Here is a 7,709-nt window from a genome sequence, read left to right as displayed (position 1 = left end):
GCCAACCATACATGCCAACAACTTTGAACTAAAGCCACAGCTCATCACCCTTGTTCAGAACAATTGTTCATTCGGAGGAAGTGTCCAAGAAGACCCCAATCAATATCTAACCACCTTCCTGAGGATATACGATACTGTGAAGTCTAATGGTATTCATCCTGACACCTATGGACTACTTCTGTTTCCCTTCTCACTCAAGGACAAAGCATCTAAATGGCTGGAATCCTTTCCAAAGGAGAGTTTAGCAACCTGGGATAATGTGGTGAACAAGTTCTTGGCAAGATTCTATCATCCTCAACGGATCAACAGGTTGAGAGCTGAGGTACAAACATTTAGGCAGCAGGATGGTGAGACTCTATATGAAGCATGGGAGATGTTTAAAGACTTGACAAGAAGATGCCCACCAGATATGTTCAATGAATGGGTGCAGTTGCACATTTTCTATGAAGGCCTTTCGTATGAATCAAAGAAGGCAATAGACCACTCATCCGGGGGATCTCTGAACAAGAAGAAGACCATTGAAGAAGCCATAGATGTCGTTGAGACTGTAGTAGAGAATGACTACTTCTATGCTTCTGAAAGAGGCAATACTAGAGGAGTGATGGAGCTGAACAATGTGGATGCACTGCTAGTTCAAAACAAGATGATTACCAAGCAATTAGCTGACCTCACCAAGAAGATGGAGAGGAATCAAGTAGCAGCAATCACCACTTCAGCAGCAACCCAAGAAGGAGTGAATGAAGAAGCAGAGGGTGATCAGGAACAAGCTAACTACATTGGGAGTTCACCTAGGCAGAACCATGACCCATACTCCAAAACATATAATCCTGGTTGGAGAAACCACCCAATCTTTGGGTGGAGAAATCAACAAGACCAAGGCCAAGATCAGAGACGCCACAACCCCAACAACAATGCAACTCACCAACACTCTACACAGAGGTCATACCAACACCCACCCAACAACACTTATCAACATCCATACCAAAGTCAAAATGGCCCTTCTCATCCTTCCAATCTCAACTCTCCATCATCGGAAGAAAGACTATCAAGGATTGAGACTTTACTTGAAGGCATATGCAAGGAGATTCAAGATAACAAGGTGTTCAAAGAGGAGGTGCGAGCCAATATCAAGAATCAGGGAGACACCATCAAGAGGCTGGAAATTCAAGTGGGATACCTACCTGAGAAGATTCCCAAACCTACTGATAGCTTCCCAAGTGACACAGAGAAAAATTTGAGAGGTGAAGCAAAGAAAGTCAGATGGGAAGATTGTAAGATGGTTACTATAAGTGATAAGGAGACTGAAGAAGAGCCGAACAAACCATTAGAACAACCTGAAGATACATCAGCAGGAAAGCAGGAAGAGAATCATCAAGAAACCACAATTACACAGAAGGAGCTGCTGAGACTCTATACACCCTTTCCCCAATTACTCAATGGTAGTGTAGAGAAGAGAATATACTCAAGGTTTCTTGACATATTTGCATCTCTCCATATAAACATACCATTCATTAAGGCCCTCCAACAAATGCCCTCATACATTAAGTACATGAAGGAGTTGCTGACCAGAAAAAGCTCACTCAAGGGAGGACAAACCATAGTGATGAATAAGGAGTGCAGTGCTCTCATTCAATCAGAGTTGCCCACAAAAAGGAAGGACCCAGGGAGTTTTCACATCCCTTGTGCCATAGGAGAAATAATGTTTAATAAAGGACTCTGTGATCTAGGAGCCAGCATCAACTTAATGCCTTTATCCCTTATGAAGAGGCTGCAAATCAATGAGTTGATGCCCACAGACGTAGTCATCAGGCTGGCGGATAAAACTCAAAAACAAGCAATATGAGTGGTTGAAAATGTGCTGGTGAAGGTTGGGAACTACTTCCTTCCCACAGACTTTGTCATACTGGAAATGGAAGAAAGTCATCTTCACCCAATCATATTGGGAAGACCATTCTTAGCTACAGCCAGAGCGCTCATAGATGTGGAGCGAGGAGAGCTAATACTGAGGGTACATGATGAACAACTCACCTTCAATGTATTCAAACCCTCACAAGAAGCAAGTCAGGAAGGCAAAGAACTAAGGACAGAGCATGACAGAGCAATGGTGGGAGAAACAAGCATTGAGGCATAAGCTGTACACTCAGAAATTCCTTTGGGTGATGAACAAAATAATCAGCAGCTGTCACAGCTAAAGGAAACTCAAGTGGACCAAAACCACCAGAATCATATGGGACCAGCAACAAAATCCCCCTAGGAAAAGAGACCACAAAGAGCAGGATAACAGCAAGAGAAACAAAGAAGAAGATACCAAGGAGATGGAGGAACAAAAAGATCCCTACAGAAGATTTCTCTCCAGGGGATAAAGTGATCTCAGCTTACTTCCTAGATATCCCACCTCATCTCCCCACCATTCCATCTCAGTTACCTAAGGTTTTCACCATCAACAAAGTTCTCTCCCTAGAACATGTAGAGATCATTGATGAAGCCAATGGAGACAGGTTTACTGCAAGGGGGGAAGATTTGAAGCATTACCAACCACCCTGACAAAGGAAAAACGTCAAGCTAGTGACGCTAAAGAAGCGCTTCATAGGAGGCAACCCATGTTTTACATGCTTTTAAAGTAGTTAATAAAGCAAGGTTCATGGATCGCAAATCAACTTTGACATATCCTTGAATAAATCCTTTTATGCAACATATAGTGAAGAACAAGTTTGGTGTTCAAGGCACACTAAGAGCACATGAATGCAGCTCATAGCATGTCACTCTTAGCACCTTGAACAAATCATCTTACACCACATTGCCACAAACTAAGTTTGGTGTCACCAAGGTTGCATACATGGAAATTTAATTAGTCAGTTAGTTTGCATTTGTGAATAGCACTTATTAGTTGACAACAACAATTTTAAAAAAGTAGTTACTCTTTCTTGTCTTTTAAATTTAGCCGCCACTTTCCATAAGTTTTCTTTTAATCACATTTCTTTTATTTTGAAGGAAAATTGATGGGGCAATTGAAGGGTTCGGCCACCACAAAAAGAGAAGATTATACACGTGTCTCCAGGGGGATTGCATTGGAAATTGTTAACATTGGAAGGAGAACAAGCTTGGAAACTGAACCAACCCCATCAAAAAGTTGATGATCCTTGTGCTCATCCCATGCAAAACCCCATCCGTCCATCACACAACCACCCCATCAATCCACACCTTTCGTTTACTCATCATTTTCCTATATAAGTGATTCCAAGTCCGTACTTCCCTTTACATTCCAGCAACCACTTCTTCAAACTTCTCAATCTCGAAGTACAATTCTTCAAGCTACATCATATCCAAACCTAACCAAATTCCGCCACTTATCCACAACCCCTCAACATTTTCACACATCAACTCTTACTCATGGCATCATCAAGCTCTAAAAGAAGAAAGGGGAAGGAGCCTATGGAGCAACGCCCCTTTGATGAAAAGAAGTTTAGAACTTTTTACCATGCACTTCAATTTGGATGGATGGCTGATAAGGAGATCATATATGAGCTAGGCTTTCAAGTCAAGAAAACTGAGTGCCCCGAAATCACAGAGAAGGTAGAAAAGACAAGATGGGAGCTCCTCACCGATCCAGTCACCGCGAGGATAAATGCAACGCTCGTAAAAGAGTTTTACGCAAATGCAGTGAGGTATGATAGGAAAGAGGAATCTTTTATAAGCTTTGTGAGAGGAGTGACTGTGGATTTTAGTCCCATGAGCATCATGAGGGTGTTGAAGCTACGAACCATACCATTCGAGGAAGAAAGCTATCACTCCCGAATAGATGGTAGTCCTAATTATGACGAAATTGTGAAAGATATCTGCGTACAAGGAGTGGATTGGGTGAGAGATCCCAATGGGAAGCCCAAATTCATAAAAAGAGGTGATCTCACCCCTGAAGCAAAGGGTTGGTTCGAAATTGTAAGGAGATCCATCCTCCCTGCCGGAAACAATTCAGAGGTGAATCTTAAGAGAGCAACAATGGTGCAATATATACTTAAGGGGGGAGAGATCAAGGTGCATGAACTCATAGCCCAAGGCATTAGGAAGATGGCTGAGAAAAGTGATTCGGGGGGAAGGTTAGGCTATCCCAACACCATTTCCGCCTGTGTGACAAGGCAGGGGTGGTGTTTGAAGATGAAAACCCCGAATGGATAAAAGTTGGTATCCCAATTATTGTCCGGCGTATGCATGCTGTTGCATCTCCCCTACCCGAATGAAGGATAAGAAAGAGGCCAGTACACCAAGTGGTAGAAGGACAAAACCTAGAGGAGCAAGCCCCTTTGGACATGCACCAACTACAGGAAGCCATTGATGGCTTATCTAGACAATACTTAGAAAATCAAGGGGCACAGAAAGAGCTTCACCTACAGTGATAAACCGTCAAGAAGAGTCACTATCTAGATGGATGAATCAACAAGGGGAGTGGCAAAGACAATTGATGGAAAAGCAACTGAAGCAAGGAAAACAATGGGGAGAATCCTTCCACAGGTTGGAACAAAGGCAGGATCAACAACAAGAAGCCATCCAAAAGCTAATCAACATCCAAGCACATCAAGGTGCACACATACATGAAATACATCGGAGATAATTAGAACAGGCAGAACTCTTCAACGAACACAGGGCATTTTCAGAAGGAGTTTACATGAGCCAGACTGGACACCAGGTGAACACTTAGGCCAGGCTCGGATACTTAGTTGGACAACTGCCTATACTACATCAGGAATCATAAGCTATGAAGAAGTGAAGGATGAATTAGCACGAGAAGAAAGAGAGAGGGTAGAAAAGAGTCATGAATCAGTAAGGAAGGCACTTGAAGATTGGAAAAAAGCTAGACTGGCACGTATGCAAGGAAGCACAAGTGGACACAAAGAGGACAAACAAGAAGGAGAGCGCGAACAACCCCATGAGTAAAAGGTGGTGGAGTTCCCTCATTGTTCCATCTTTCTTTTTCAAGTTTTTTTTTAAATAAGAAAAATCATGTATGAAATAGAACATGCTTCCATAGTAGCTTAGGAATTTTCAATTCTGTCTTTAAGTTTGCTTTTGCCTAGGTCTATGCTTGCTAGTCAAATTGCCTGCCTTTATTTTCATCTTGTTTATTGCATGCTTGTCCTTTTAAGTCCAATAAAAAGAGATGTTATGAAAGACCAGAGTGATGTTCAAGTTGTGGATTAGGTCCTTAAATTCTTGGTGTAGTAATCACTTAGCTAAGTTGGTTCACCAACAAGGTGGGAAGGCAATTATCTGTCTTGAATCATATGCTTGAAACACACCCCATGAGACTAGCTAAATAATAAGATCCTACTAAGAAAAAGGAAAAGAACAATAAGAGTTGAAAAAGAAAGAAAAGTTAATAAAGAATAAGGCTAGGCACCAAGGGCTTGAATCTTGAGGGATGTGTCTGTGGTGCTCTTGTACCAAGGATCTGCTTGGATGAATAAGTTCTTAGGAGTGCTTCATCACTTGGTAACTTGGGTTAACTAACCCGGGATTATCAACTGAAAATCCACTATCAAGAGCAATCTTGCTACAGAACATTTAGTAACCCAAAGAGGTGATGGACACCAAGACCTCAAGGAAAGAAAATAACAAACCATGTGCCTGTGGTGTGCATGTATGGGGGAGAGAGACTTGAGGGAGTAAGTCCTTAGGGGTGTTTCAACACCTAGCACCTTGAACCAACTGGTTCAGGAGTGTTGGCTGAAAGCTTATCTTAAAGAGTCGCCCCCTCACAGAACACTTAGCCTAAGGAAGAAATAACCTTGGAAAGACAAAGGGATCAATAAATAAAAGTCTCAAAGGGTGCAATCAAGTGAGTATTCCAAGGCATGATAAAGGTCTGAAAGCCAGTAAAGGAATGAACCTAAGTTGCTATGCATGAAACCCCATAAAACCAAGAACATGACTTCCACAATAATGATTCATTCCTCTTGTCATTTCATTCATCGTTCTCTTATTCCAGTACTTGCTTAGGGACAAGCAAGCTTTAAGTTTGGTGTTGTGACACCAAGGCATTTTGGCCAGTTTCACTGACCTTTTCTTTATGGTTTTAAGGTAGTTTCATGCATTTTCTTAGGAAATAAGCAAGTTTTGGGTAAATAATCACTTACATCTTGATTCAAGCAAACATTGTGAATTATACATGATTTCATGAGAATTATGCATGAATTAAAGGACAAATTGAATGATGCATGTCTCATAACTTGGATCAGAGCTTTGATGCACTTTATTGCTTGATTTCAGGATAAAGGAAGCAAGGAAGAACCACGTTAGCATCCACGTTAGTCTAGCTAACGTGACCACTAACGTGGAATGAAGGCTAGCTTGCAACGTTAATGAGAAAAGTGATTGCCAACAACGCCTTCGTGAGCCATCATAGCCCACGTTAGTTGCCACGTTAACTATGTTAACATGGAAGCTAACGTGGAAGAGAAGTAGAACTCCAACGTTAGTGGTAAAAGTAAGTGCCACTAACGTTCCAAAAGGGGCAATTGGCCACGTTAAGAGCCACGTTAACTTAGTTAACGTGAGCTCTAACGTGGAAGAAGAAGATGATGCCAACGTTAGTGACATTCACCTTTGTCACTAACGTTGGACTAACCCCATATTGGCTACGTTAAAAGCCACGTTAACCTAGTTAACGTGGACTCTAACATGGAGGGAGCAAGAATCACCAACGTTAGTAACACTCACCTTTGTCACTAACGTTGGATTGAGCCACTATGAGCCACGTTAGATGCCACGTTAATTACATTAACATGGAAGCTAACGTGGAGAAGAGGGATGATGAGCCAACGTTAGTGACACTCACCTTTGTCACTAACATTGGAGATGGCTATCAATACCACGTTAGAAGTCACGTTAACTTAGTTAACGTGAACTCTAACGTGGGAAGTAGGGGCGTTCTGAAGCGTTAGTGACAAAGGTAAGTGTCACTAACACTCTCGCAGATTTGGCAAGCCTACGTTAAAGGCCATGTTAACTATTCTAACGTGACTCTAACGTAGGGGTACTCTCAACGTTATTGAAAAAGGTAAACCCCAGTAACGTTTGCGAAGGGCCAAGGGTCAACGTTAGTGGTCACGTTAGTGCCACTAACGTTGAAGTTAACGTGGACCACTTTGGGTTAGGAACATTAGTGAAAAAGGTGATTGTCACTAATGTTCTCAACCCCACATTTTCACTTAACATTAACACCACTAACGCCCTAAGCTAAAGTCCCTGCCTACTTCACACTTTCTCTGCAAGTAAAGCTGAGCCCACTGAAGAAGATAACTGCTTCAACTCAAGATTCAAAGGCCCATATCCAAGACTTGAAGAGCCAACTAGAAGATCAGAAGAGTAGTATAAATAGGGAGAGCTTTGAACTAGAAAAGAGAGCTTTTGGCATTATTAGAATTACTCTCTGTATTTTACTTTCTCTGCGCTTCTAGTTTAACTTTCAGAATGTACTCTCCATCTTTGTTTTCCATTCCCAGAGCTATGAACAACTAAACCCCTTTCATTGGGTTAGGAAGCTCTGTTGTAATTTGATGGATCAATAATAGTTTTCATAATCCTTCTTCTTTCTTTTCTCTTGATTTTACTAGAAAGCTTTCAATCTTCATCGAATTGAGTAGTTATCTTGGAAAAGAAGCTATTCATACTTGGATCCTTCTGAACTTGGAAAAGAGATCTGTAAAAATCATGAC

The 7,709-nt window shown here is 41.6% G+C and overlaps 1 non-coding gene across 1 annotated transcript; it reads right to left on the bottom strand.

Annotated features, from left to right (window-relative positions):
• Positions 1–307: 307 nt before the first annotated feature.
• LOC112738993 (small nucleolar RNA R71) lies at positions 308–414 on the bottom strand. Its single transcript, XR_003169937.1, has one exon. It is a non-coding gene; the product is annotated as a small nucleolar RNA R71 (small nucleolar RNA).
• Positions 415–7,709: the final 7,295 nt, after the last annotated feature.

This window comes from Arachis hypogaea, chromosome 13, assembly GCF_003086295.3.
Source record: "Arachis hypogaea cultivar Tifrunner chromosome 13, arahy.Tifrunner.gnm2.J5K5, whole genome shotgun sequence".
Lineage (NCBI taxonomy): Eukaryota > Viridiplantae > Streptophyta > Magnoliopsida > Fabales > Fabaceae > Arachis > Arachis hypogaea.
Note: the sequence above shows the minus strand (reverse complement) of the source record. Positions and strands in the feature narration are given on the sequence as shown.